This window comes from Nelumbo nucifera, chromosome 1, assembly GCF_055504915.1.
Source record: "Nelumbo nucifera cultivar China Antique chromosome 1, China Antique-T2T, whole genome shotgun sequence".
Classification (NCBI taxonomy): Eukaryota; Viridiplantae; Streptophyta; class Magnoliopsida; order Proteales; family Nelumbonaceae; genus Nelumbo; species Nelumbo nucifera.
In genome coordinates, this window is record NC_142649.1 from 75,075,839 (window position 1) to 75,082,374 (window position 6,536).

Consider the following 6,536-nt stretch of genomic DNA (forward strand, 5'->3'; position numbering starts at 1 on the left):
CGGCCTCGCGGGCTGATGACCGAGCTGCAGCCAAAGTGCAGCCCGTGACAATTGATCCTCCGACAATTACATGGATGGTCCCCCGGACTGGTCTCTCGTCAGGAGGCTGCCTCTGCGGCTGTTCTGCTTGTCTACTAGACTCGGGAGCCTCTTTATTCTACTCCCCCTGCTGACCTGCTTTATTATTATTATTATTACTTTGTACAAAATTTCTCAAATATCCGCGATGGATGAGTTCTTCTATCTCGTCGCGAAGGTTTTTACAACTTCCAGTACAATGACCGTGATCTCTATGAAAACTACAATACAAAATTTTATTCCTTACATTGGGATCGGCCTTAAGCCAAGGTGGCCACTTCACATATGGGGCGTCCTTGATTGCCATGAGGATCTCGGCCTGCTTTGTGTTGAGGGGCGTGTAGTCCCTTTCTGCCGCTGGAGCTCAGAAAGGCTGAATTGGCTTTGCCCCCCGAGCTTGGTCCTTCTTCTTCTTGCTGTCACTTGGAGCTGGGGGCTCCGACTCCCTTTTCCTTTTTTCAAGGGTTTGCTCGCCCTTCTGGTTGATCTCCTCCTCTGTCTATATGAACCGATCTACGAGTTCGAGGAACTCGGTCACGGTCCTGGGTTGGTTGACAACCACGTGCCACTTGAACTCCTTATGGGTGATGCCTCGCTTGGCCGCAGTGAGCCGAACTGCAGGGTCTAGGTCGGGGTTCTGCAAGAAAGCATCATTAAACCGCTTGATGTAGTTCCGGATAGACTCTCCTTCCCTCTAGACTATGCTAAGGAGGCTTTCTTGAGTCCTCGGGCACCTTTTACTAGTAACGAAGTGGGAGGTGAAGACTTGTATGAACTGCGTCCATCTCCTTATTGAGCCTGGCGCGAGGTTTTGGTACCAAGTGCGGGCTACTCCTTTGAAAGTGGTGGAGAAGGCCACGCACATGCAAGACTCGCTCACTCTGGCCAGATGCATCTGGGACTGAAAGACATCCATGTGGTCATTGGGATCAAAAAACCCATCGCACTTGTCTAGCGGGGGGAGCTTGAAGTCCCTTGGCATGGGGACAGCGAGGAGCTCTGATGACAGGGGGGAAGGAACTGAAAGAAGCGGAGTAGCTTTTACCTCGCCCAAACTTACCTCTACCTTGCCTCTGAGCTCGGGTAGGTCGCGTGTGGCAGTTCGGCGAGCTCGGTGACGCCTTCACTACTTCTTGGTAGGCACGGCGTTGGTGCTACTGGCATCGGTATTACTGAGCTCAATGGGCCCAAGGAAAGGCTCGAATAGTTGTCGGTAGCTGCGAACATAGGGGCCTTGTCCTAGGTCGTCGGCCAGCACTTCGAATCGGTTTTCGGCAAGCGGAGGTTCAAACTGCGAACGCTGAGGTGATACGGGCCTAAATGGCTGGGAAGCCCCCGACCTAACTGTAGGCCGCGAGGCAGGGGTAAGGGGTCTTTCCTTCCTTCCTTCCATGAGACGATACCGAGGTCTCTCCTCGGTAGGAAGGAAGTTCACTTCGGCAGTGAGGCTTGGTTGGCTGCGCAGCTGGAAGATGAGGAGGGAGTGAGGGAAACTATTGCTGATACTGGTATTGGGAAACCTGGTGCAACACTTGCTGCTGGTGAAACTGAAGTTGCTGGAACTGTTGCATCTGAGCTTGCATGGCTCGCATGCACTGCATCAGATCCTCAAGCTGACCATGGCTGGCCACCGGAGGGAAGATGGTGGGTTAAGCGAAGGTTGTTCCGACTGTAGTGGGCAGTGGAACAGTCATGGGTGCCACCGTCTGAGGAACATTCAGACTAGGGAGCCCATCCACAGAGAGGGGGACGGTGAACTGTCCGATACAAACGGTGGGTCACTAGGTTGTTCCTCAGGGGTGTTTGGCATCCAGCGTTGCTGGAGGAAGCCATAGGTGTCTGTGATGCTGATAAGTTCTTTTGAGAGAGTTGCACAGAACTTAGAGGAAGGCCTTTTGAAGCGTTCCCACAGACGGCGCCAAATGATGCAGCACGATCTGGGCACTCCTAGCTGGCTAAAACTTGGCTCCTAACTGTAACAGACGACACCTAAGATGAAGAGGAACATGAAAGGTTCCCGGGGAGCTCTCCCGGCGGGAACACTTCGATGGCTAAGTTAGAACTCTGAGGAAAACTCAAGGAAAACACAGAGAGTTAAGAGTGTTGTAAGTGCTAGCTTCAATACCTTTGCTTCGTGAGGGTTGGGGTTCTCTTATACCGGAGCTCAGTTACATCAGGCGTAATCGCCACTGCCCTAGCCATTACTGCTAGAGCTGAGGTGGCAGGTGCAGGCTGCCGCTGCAGGGTACGGATTCGTCAGGCTTGCCATGCTTTTCAGAGACGGCAGGCACGGCACTGCCTGGCGAGAGATGTGGGCGCTGCCACTAGATCTGGCAGGTATGGATGTCAGGCGGATCTTTCCTGTAGGTTGCCGAGCTACTTTGCACCGAACCGCCTGTGGCTAGGTTTCCTTGCACCGAGGTGCCGAGGTACGCCTAGGTGCTCGAACTAGAGGCGAGCCTTAAGCAAGTACGAACAGGAGTCTCGACGGTGTTGTCCCGAGGTGTTTCTCTCTCGAGACACTTAGCCAAAAGCTGGGGTGTTCCCTTCTTAAGGAGGGAGAGCTCAAAGCCCCTTAGGAGGAGTTCGGGTCTCAAGGAGAGCTTGGGTCCCTTTGCACGGAGGGAGCTTGGGGCGAGTTGGGCCTTGCTCCTCAGCGAGTTGTCACGCCCGTCGAGTCGCTTGGTTGGGTCTCGGCAAGCTTGTTATGCCGAGTTGTGGCTTGGCTATCGCGTTGAGTTATCACTTATGCCAGGTCATGTCCACGTGTCTCTGTGCTACGAGGTCGGGCCAGATCACCCTACATCAGTAACTATCATTGATATAATCTCAAATGACATTTTCATACTTGATTATTTTGGCTAGTTTTTGAGTTCTAATTTTTTGTTTTTGTTCTTTAGATGGTGATGATGAATTTTTCATTGAGCATTGGGGTATCATGGAGGAAAATGCAGCCAACACCCAACTTGGAGACGCGGATGAAACACAACCTTCTAAAGATGAAGATGAAGATGATGGTGAAATATACCACCTGGCTTTGGTTGGTAGTCGGTACCATTGAGAAATGGGGCCAACATATCTTGAGAATTTGGATGATTAGATTAGTGAATTGAACTCTATTTTGAACTTGAAGTTTTGATTTGTGTTTAATACTTATTGAACTTGGTTTGTGATCGTTTTATTACTTGTGATTGTGATCTTTTTATTTTTGAGTATTTAAGTATTATGTTTGATGAATTAAGAATGTACAATATTTTGGTAATATTTATGAAATCCTTTGCAAATTTTCTTTTATTGTCTTCTTATTGTTTTTGAATAGGAAGTGTAGAGGAAACTCTGAGAGACTTGACCATCTAAAGGGGTTCATTTCCATTTGTATAGGTAAGGGAATTTATAAAGCAAGCCTTACTTTTATTTAGTTTTACTTCTTGTTATGTACAAATTCATTAAGTTGCAATTTCTTATGTACAGCTGATTGTATATGACCATATGCTATGAATAAAAGCAACTTGATTAGAGTAGAGAACTAGAGAAGTTGAATCTTCCAAAGGTTCAAAGGTACTTGAATTTTTCCCTCCTTTTCTAAAGTATGACAGATTATAATGGCATGAATGTTTAGGAAAACATTGTTTGAACATTGAAGTTTAGTGAACTCTATGTTTATATGAACTATATAAGCAAATTGTTTGAACTTTAGAAAAACATTGTAAGTTTAATGAACTCTAGGTTTATATGAACTCAATTTTTACTGTTTTATTTTTCTGTATTTATTTGCAATTTTCTGTTTTATTTTTCTGTATTTATTTGCAATTTTCTGTTTTATTTTTCTGTATTTATTTGCACTTTTCTGTTTTATTTTTCTATTTTTTTCTGTATTTATTTACAACTTTCTTTTTTATTTTTCTGTATTTTTTTGTATTTTTCTGTATTTATTTGCACTTTTCTGTTTTGTTTCTGTATTTTTTCTGTATTTATTTGCAATTTTTTGTTTTATTTTTTTGTATTTTTTCTGTATTTATTTGCACTTTTCTGTTTTATTTTTCTATTTTTTCTGTATTTATTTGTAATTTTGTGTTTTATTTTTCTGTTATTGCACATTTATGTTTTAATTTTCTGTTTTTTTCTGTATTTATTTGCAATTTTCTGTTTTATTTTCTATATTTTTTCTGTTTTTATTTGCAATTTTCTGTTTTATTTTTTTTTTTGTATTTTTCTGTATTTATTTGCACTTTTCTATTTTATTTTTCTGCATTTATTTGAACTTTTTTGTTTTATTTTTCTGTATTTATTTGCACTTTTCTGTTTTATTTTTCTGTATTTTTCTCTATTTATTTGCGCTTTTCTGTTTTATTTTGTATTTTTTAGTATTTTCTGTATTTATTTGCAATTTTCTGTGTTTTTTCTATTTCTTTACTATTTTTTGTACTTTTATGTAGTTTTTTGGATTTTTTTTTGTATTTTCTGCACATGTATGAGTATGACTAAACACATCCTAATTTATCTTTATTTTTTTCTATTTTTTGGTGTTTTTTTGTGTTTTTTAGAATGTTTATTTATTTTTTTTTGTATTTTCTATTTGTTATGTACTTTGTTATTTTTGTATTTAAATAGTTTCATTTTTCTGTATTTTTTGAATTCTTTTGTGTTATTTCTGCATTTTATTTTTTTTTTATTTTCTATGTGTTTTGTACTGTATTTTTTGAATTCTTTAATTTTTTGTTTTTAATTTATTTATGACGTCATGAGTCGAACCGTTCGATCCATACGGTTAAACTGCTTAACCGGAAACTAGTCCCCTAACTGGTTTTGTTTCCGGTTCATTTTTAAAAGCCTTGGATCCCATGAAAGACAGTATAAAAAGTTAAAAACACAAGAGATGTTTCCAATGCACGGATGGATGTGTAGTGAGGTCAGTGCGAGGAACACTCTGTGAGGAGCAAATCCAGATACCTTTGTAAGGAGCAAATCTGAATTCTATAAAAGAGTTGGGGTTTGATTTAACATTACCGACACAAATCTAGGTTTTCTCATTACAGAACCTACCTCAAGCCAACCTCATTGTTTTCACAAGTACTCTTCACACAGGGCACCTCACAAGCACATAAGTTAATAACACATAAGTACTGGAGATGTTCCCGATACATAGTGGGATGTACTTGTGAAGTTGGTGTGAGGTGAGCTCTGTTAGAGCAGATCATAATTTTATTACTATATCAAGTACGTGGGATGTTTTCAATGTAGGCTGAAAACACTCTAAAGAGCCCAAATTTTCTACTCACTTGTCCCACCCACTCTACCCGAAGTGAATTGTAGTTACACATCTCTCAATTCATAATAGAGATGTGTGGCTCCAATGCACAATGGGTAGAAAGTGAATAGAAAAGCAAGTAGGAAATCGCGAGACCACTCTAAGGTTGGTTTGACCTTTGAGGCAGGTTCTCTGGTGAGCAAACCCATATTTTCAATTAGACCTGACAAAAAGTTGACCCAACCTGCAAACCCAACCCAACCCAACTTGAAAAAACAGGGTTAGGGTCTCATATTTAGCTACTTGAATTTGAGAATGACCTGATCCAACCCAACCCAGAGAAAATTGGGTTGGGTTGGGTCATGGGTCAACCCGTTGACCCGATTGTTAGGTCTAATTGAGATTATTTATGCATTGTTAGAAGTTTCCACTCTTTAATTTTTACTATTTAATCTTTACTCTCTATTGTTTACTCTTTGAATTGTTAAACGTTCAAGTTTTTTTATTTTATTTTTGAAAATTAAATTAACTTTGACATTTTCATGTATTTTTTCTTTATTTTTTAAAATTTTAATTAAATTTTTTTGGGATGGACCAAATTAACCAATGGGTCAACCCTAACCTAAACATTTAGGGTTAGGTCAACTTGAAGTCCAACCCAACCTAAAATCAACCTGAAGTATCTTGACCCAACTTGAACCGGATCCACCCAACCCTATTGATAGGTCTATTTCCAATGCACCGTTGCAATGTATATGTACTATGACTGTGAGGTAGGTGTAATGCGCAACGCTGATGAGGAGCAAAATCTTGACCCAGATCAGTCACCAGTAAGGTTTGAAAAACTGGCCCGAAAACATAACTGTTCTGGCCACCGGTTTCTAAGTGAACGGTTCGACTGTTCGAGTCAAACGATTTGAACGGTTTGAGCATCTTACCCATTAGATTGAAATATTAGGGTAAGATGCATAGTATATAAGAGAAAATAAGGGTTGAAACATGAATTAAAACTGTCGGTTGAACTGAAAGTTTAGAAGAGAAGAAGAAGAAGAAGAAGAAGAGGAGGAAGAGGAGGAGGAGGAGGAGGAGGACTTACAGGCTTGCAGCGGCAGCGACAACGGCAACGGTGACGGCGAACTATAGCGGCAACGTTCTCAGTCTTAGTTCTCACTCTCTCTCTCACCTTCTCGCGTGAGAAAGATAGATCTGA